The sequence below is a fragment of the Mchenga conophoros genome, linkage group LG2 (genome assembly GCF_057382185.1).
Source record: "Mchenga conophoros isolate Kocher_MC1m ecotype Shallow Benthic linkage group LG2, M_conophoros_male_GT1.1, whole genome shotgun sequence".
Classification (NCBI taxonomy): Eukaryota; Metazoa; Chordata; class Actinopteri; order Cichliformes; family Cichlidae; genus Mchenga; species Mchenga conophoros.
Window position 1 is genome coordinate 16,863,961 of NC_140527.1, and position 6,000 is coordinate 16,869,960.

The following is a 6,000-nucleotide window of genomic DNA, read 5'->3' on the forward strand; positions in this document are numbered from 1 at the left end:
CAGGAGCTCACGGCCATGCCTGTGGGGCCGTGTCCGCTTGCTACGCGGCCGACCTCCGGACCAACTTCGCCGTTGCCGCTGGATGCGCGGGCGGCCACCAGAATGGACGCTTCCCCGTCGCTTGGGCTGGGGTGCCAATGTTTTGGGCCGAGTCTCGCCCCAGTTCGCGGGGGGGGGGGGGAGTAGGTTCGGCCAGATTGCTCCCCGGCCTCAATCGGGCGATGGGGGTATGTGGTGGGGCGTGGTTTGCGGTGCCGTGCGGACGCACCTGCACGGCATCCGCACGGTACCGCAAACCACGCCCCACCACAGGGACTTTGTTCACACAACATCAAGCCCGCACTACCCACAATCTAATGGACTAGTGGAAAAGTCTGTCCAAACAGTGAAGAGGCTGATGAGTAAGGCGAGAGACAGTGGTGCAGACTTCTACCAAAGCCTGCTAGTATACCGCACAACGCCACTTGAGTGTGGTATGTCACCAGCACAGCTTCTTATGGGACGACGCCTGAGATCAAACCTGCCCATTCAGGATAATCTGCTTAAAACAAAAGAGGGAAACAGCGTGAAGAAGTTTAAGGAGCAACAAAAAGCAAAGCAGAAGTTCTATTATGACAGAGGAACAAAAAACCTACCTGAACTGCATGCTGGGGATCAAGTGAGATTCAAAGACAGAACCAACACATGGGCACAGAAAGCAACTGTTCTAAGGAAAGGCCAACCACGATCATACATCATTCAGACAGAAGATGGAGCTATGCTGAGAAGAAATCGCCGAGATCTTCTTAAGGGACCAGTAGTAGTGGAGCAGAGGTTGGAGGCTGCTGAACAACCCCAACACACACATGAGACACTATCAACTGAAACACCTATGCATACACAAGAACAAACACTGAGAAGATCTGTAAGACAAGTGAAGCCACCTTTGAGACTGATTGAACAGATGTAATGTGTTGACATGTTGTTTGGAAGATGATGTCATAGTATCTATGCAAGTTTCACTATGTTTGGTTACTAGTGTTGAATGGACCATAATTGTTGAAAACTACACTCTAAGAAATAAAATGTTGTATTTACTCCACCCAGTTATGTCAACCGGTTCCACACAACTGGGTTAGTGAAATATAAAATGTATGATACATTTAATTTGAACAAGAAATTTTAAGTACATCTGATAAGATTTGGATAATTAAATGCAAATCAAAAGAATCATGTTGTATTAGCTGAATATCATAATGTTGATATAACTAACCTTGTTGATTTAAATTGAGAAGACTAAATAAAACCTACTCAACCAAAACAAGCTGTACTTACTTTGAGAAATAACATGTTGTATTTACTCCACCCAGTTATGTCAACCGGTTCCACACAACTGGGTTAGTGAAATATAAAATGTATGATATATTTAATTTGAACAACAAATTTTAAGTAAATCTGATAAATCTACTCACCCAAAACACGCTCTACTGAAACTATAGGATTAAATCACTTTAACAGAATTGCAACTTAGTCTATTTAAGTTTGTAAATTAAATAAATCGAACACAAGTTTATTCAGTTAACCTAACTTTAATAACACTTTGTGTAAAACTTGTTGAAGCACACTTTGAGCAATTCAAATGCTTCTAGATCTTTTTCCCCAAACAATCTTTACATATATTCAAGTGCATTTTAGGTGCAGGAAGACAAGATACAGAATGTCATGTTAAACTGAAATTATTAAAACTGGAAAGTGTTGTGATTCCAACATTTTTAACATTAACATGACTTAATTTAAACTTGATTTGGCTACAATGAAAAGCCCACAATACAGCCCTGCAAACAGCAGGTAGAAATTACTTTTGTGTCATTTTTGTCCATATTTAGAAAAATAACCTTTGCTTCAAAACTTAAACTGAAGTCCAAAGTTAGGAGCAGTCTTTTTCAGTGTAGTTGGATGTTGGTAAAGGTTCAAGAACAAAGAACGCAGAAAAGTGAAAGGCCTTGCAGAAGTTCTTGTGGCAATTCAAACTGAACAGTTTATGAAGTGCAAGGAGAAGGGTTCGAGAACCTTAAAGTTCAGTGTCCTCTATAGTTCACTGCAGGCTGTTTCACTCAAGCAGTTTGTTTTTCAGAACCTGCACCTTCATGGATAGGTTGTTCCCATCCAACTCCATCAGCACCTTCTGAAGAAATTCAAATGTGTATTTCAGGTGCTTTGGGTAGCTCAGATTTAGACTATAGATTAGTCCAAGCAGGAGGGCACAACCCTTTGCCACATCACTAAGAGCTTGCAGCACAGTGCATCCTTCTATGATGACACCAATGTCCTCAGGTGTATCTGCAGAGTTTGCTCTCATGTCTGACAACATAGACTCCCAAAGTCAGCTGCTCTGTTTCTCTGCTTGCACCAAGATCCACATCCTTTAAATAAAAATTAAAAAAAAGATAAGTTAATTGCGTACATATACATATGGACAAGTAAGTCCACCTTCCATTTCCAATCCCAAATTTAAAAAAGGAAAATAACTGATCGTTTTCCTTTTTTAACTTACCAAGAATTCCTTGAACAGGTCATCTGGCTTTTCATTTAAGTAGACACAGACAGCTTTCAGAATGCATTCCTGTCAAACATCAACGCTGGGATTCTGGTGGAGATAAGAACTCAATATGAGAGAAGTTTCCTATTTTGGTTCCTTTCAACCTCTTTACAAAACAAAGTCAAAAATATTAACACATAGCAGATATGTGATTAAGCAATGTTTCATAACTCACATCAGTGATGTGCAGTGAGGTTCATGATTGGTAAGGCACTGACTCCTCTGTGTCAGATTAACAAATATATGAACCCAAAAATCGAAGCTTTTCAATTTTGACATTACGTGAAAGCTTTCATTTTTGCTTTAATCAATTCTAGATTGTTCAACAATATATTTAATAATTGTGCCCCTAAAAATATTAAAATTAAATAGAAGATTAGAACTGGGCAATATGGACTTAAAATCCTATCATGACATTTTGTGGATAACAATAAGTCTGTGAAGGTTCACAGTCATCCAGGTCATCGTAGTCTAAGGAGCTTGGAAAGAAAAGTGAAGCTTCTTCAGTGAAGATTTCTGACACTAAACCAGAAATCAACATGGAGTCGAATTCTTTCAAACAATGTAGCAACTTAATTGATGCACATTTCTAAAATACACTACACATTCATTTCATTCTTCAAACTACAGGATCGCTGGCGCTCCCAGTGGTCATTACTGATGTCAGGGAGCAGGTGCGGTAGATGGGAGTAATTTTAAAACTGTCGGTCTTAGTAGGCAAGTCTCATCTTAACAAGAATCGCAAAAGATTTTGGAAAATTACACCGAAGCAGGTTCAACAATATTTGTTAAATGTTTTCATACTTCTAACATGTGAGAGAGGTATACAAGCTAGAGTGTTAAAAAATTTGCCAGGCATCATTTGTTTAAAAAAAATGCAAAAGTATTCCCGAAAGTGTCAGATGTGTATTAGTTAGTATACATTAATCAAATTTGTCATCCTTAAATTGTTGAACTTACCAAATAATCCTCAGATGGCGATGGATTCTATCCAGGATGCTAAGCATATGCAAGTCTCAGTTGAAAATGGCGGATGATCAAACTTCCACACTGCACATGTGCAAACTCAGAAGTACGGAGAGCCTATTAGGACAATCCTCTTTAAATTAAAGTGCTCTTCATTTTAAATGAACTTTTTACATTGGATTTAATTTACTGCATTTTGTTGTATTGAAATATTATGTTGTTAATTAAATTCAAAACAACATACTTGTGTTTAAAGTTAAAAATCAATTGGTGGCATTAGTTTTAACATGAAGCATTTACATAATGCTACCAACATCAGTGTGTCATTTCTTAGAGTGTAGTTGTGTTGTTAACGTTACTTTGACAAAGCCTGGTTTAACAAGTAAAAACAACAAATAGAGACTGTTTGTGTTTGTGAAAGTAGGTATGTTATTTTATTGAAGGAAGATGTAATGATAACAGCAAATCCTTATTTGCCTAGTATCATGTTTTATGTTGTTAATACTCCTAGACTGTAGGGGGAGCTAGAGAGCAGAGGGAGTTACCTCGGAGTAGACTGTGATGGCGAAGATTTGTTTACATGTGAACCACAGTTCGATAAAATACCTTCTCTTCAACTAATGGTGTCATTCTTAAGAACCCACAACAACATAAAGAAACAAGACAACCTGAACATAACACAACATGGCGACAGACAACTGCAAATACCACGCTCACCAACTTACATCTTTCGCCATAACACCCATACTCAATACTGCCTGGCTAACCCTAGAACAAATTCTACACCACATTTTCTGAAGGTGCAGGTTGCCACTAACATAACATACACTTATAGTGCTACTTAACATACTAGCATTCTGCAGATGATACACTGACGCTCTAAGGAGCTTGGAAAGAAAAAAAACATCTGGACTTCTTTAAGTTGCTTGAAGACGTTTCACCTCATTCAAGAAGCTTCTTCAGTTCTACGGTCAAATGGTGGATATTTAAGCCCTGTTGGAATATCCCTCCAAGAGGGACAATGGAATGGTAAATGGCCTGGATTTGTATAGCGCTTTTCTAGTCCCTAAGGACTCCAAAGCGCTTCACACTACATTCAGTCATTCACCCATTCACACACAGGCGATGGCAAGCTACATTGTAGCCACAGCTGCCCTGGGGCGCACTGACAGAGGCGAGGCTGCCGGACACTGGCGCCACCGGGCCCTCTGACCACCACCAGTAGGCAAACATGGGGTTAGTATCTTGCCCAAGGATATTTGGCATGCAGTCAGGAGGCAGCCTGGGATCGAACCACCGACCTTCTGATTAGTGGCTGACCTGCTCTGCCGCCTGACCCCCTACTGATCCTCTATCTAATCACACAAGCCAAGTTGTGAAAATGGGTGTAGGTCACAATCAGCCAAGGTTTCAGGTGAGCTCATTGTGAAACCTAGCCCCACCCTATCATGTGATTTCCTGAGGTCAGATGGCCCAGGATGTGAATGGGCGTTAAGGCGTCTGGGAAGGGATCTCAAAACTGGATTATAGATGGCAGACAGTTGGTGTCGTAAACCACCACCTCTGTTCAAAGATGGTCGCTCACAATGGAAAGAGTGACCTTTGTCCTTTAGATGCAGATGGACCGCCGAGTCTTGTCCCGTGAAGGTGGCTCTTCTATGTTGTTGTGTTCCTTCTTTTTTCCTTCAGACTTAGAGGGAACATTTTCTGCCCGGTCTTGTGAGGTCCTGATTAGTCCAAGTTTTTGACTCCCACCACCCTCTGAAACACAGAGGACGTACTGGTCCATGTGTGAGGGCTTCCAGTAAACTTCCGGTAAAACTGACACTCATTACAACAAAATACCACAAAATGACATCGTCACAATCATCTCAAAACGAGGTCGAACAGTTGTTACTCAACTTATGGGAGTTTTAGAACCACTTTGGTAACATAAAAGTAGCCAATGATGAAAAAACTGGATTAATAGAGAAGACACTGCAGTTTGCGTCTTGCTCAGGCTGGAGCTCATTTATGTCTGAACCGCGCAGACATAAATACTGCGCATGCAGTAGTTGCACAGCAATGCAAGAGCACCATCTACTGACATAATGAGGTACAACCGCGGTAAGGAAATGCAAGGGGGGGGAGGGGAGTCTTTTCCTGGGATAATGGTAACCGTTGCTCTGCATAGAGGTTTTGGCATTGGTCCTCTGGGATTTTACAAACTTACAAAATAGTTAGTGTAGCAAGATGTTATATGTTAGGTTTTGTATTGTTGATTGTCATTTATGCTTAGAAATATTTACTTATGTATGCTTAGAGTTTTATAATTAGTTTTAGATTGGTAGAGGTTTGATCCTTAATAGTCTGCAAACTTTGTGTGCACACCTACATCCTGGGAGCATGGGAAGAGGTCGTACCTTGTCTTATTGTTTTATGGTCGGATAAACGTGGCTATATCTGTTTTATGCTAA

At 40.5% G+C, this 6,000-nt stretch overlaps 1 long non-coding RNA gene across 1 annotated transcript; it reads right to left on the reverse strand.

Annotated features, from left to right (window-relative positions):
- Nucleotides 1-1,767: 1,767 nt before the first annotated feature.
- LOC146581806 (uncharacterized) lies at nucleotides 1,768-3,632 on the reverse strand. Its single transcript, XR_014888653.1, has 3 exons — nucleotides 3,539-3,632; nucleotides 2,534-2,626; nucleotides 1,768-2,402 (listed from the first exon to the last, which is right to left on the reverse strand). It is a non-coding gene; the product is annotated as an uncharacterized LOC146581806 (long non-coding RNA).
- Between the last annotated feature and the right edge of the window lie 2,368 nt (nucleotides 3,633-6,000).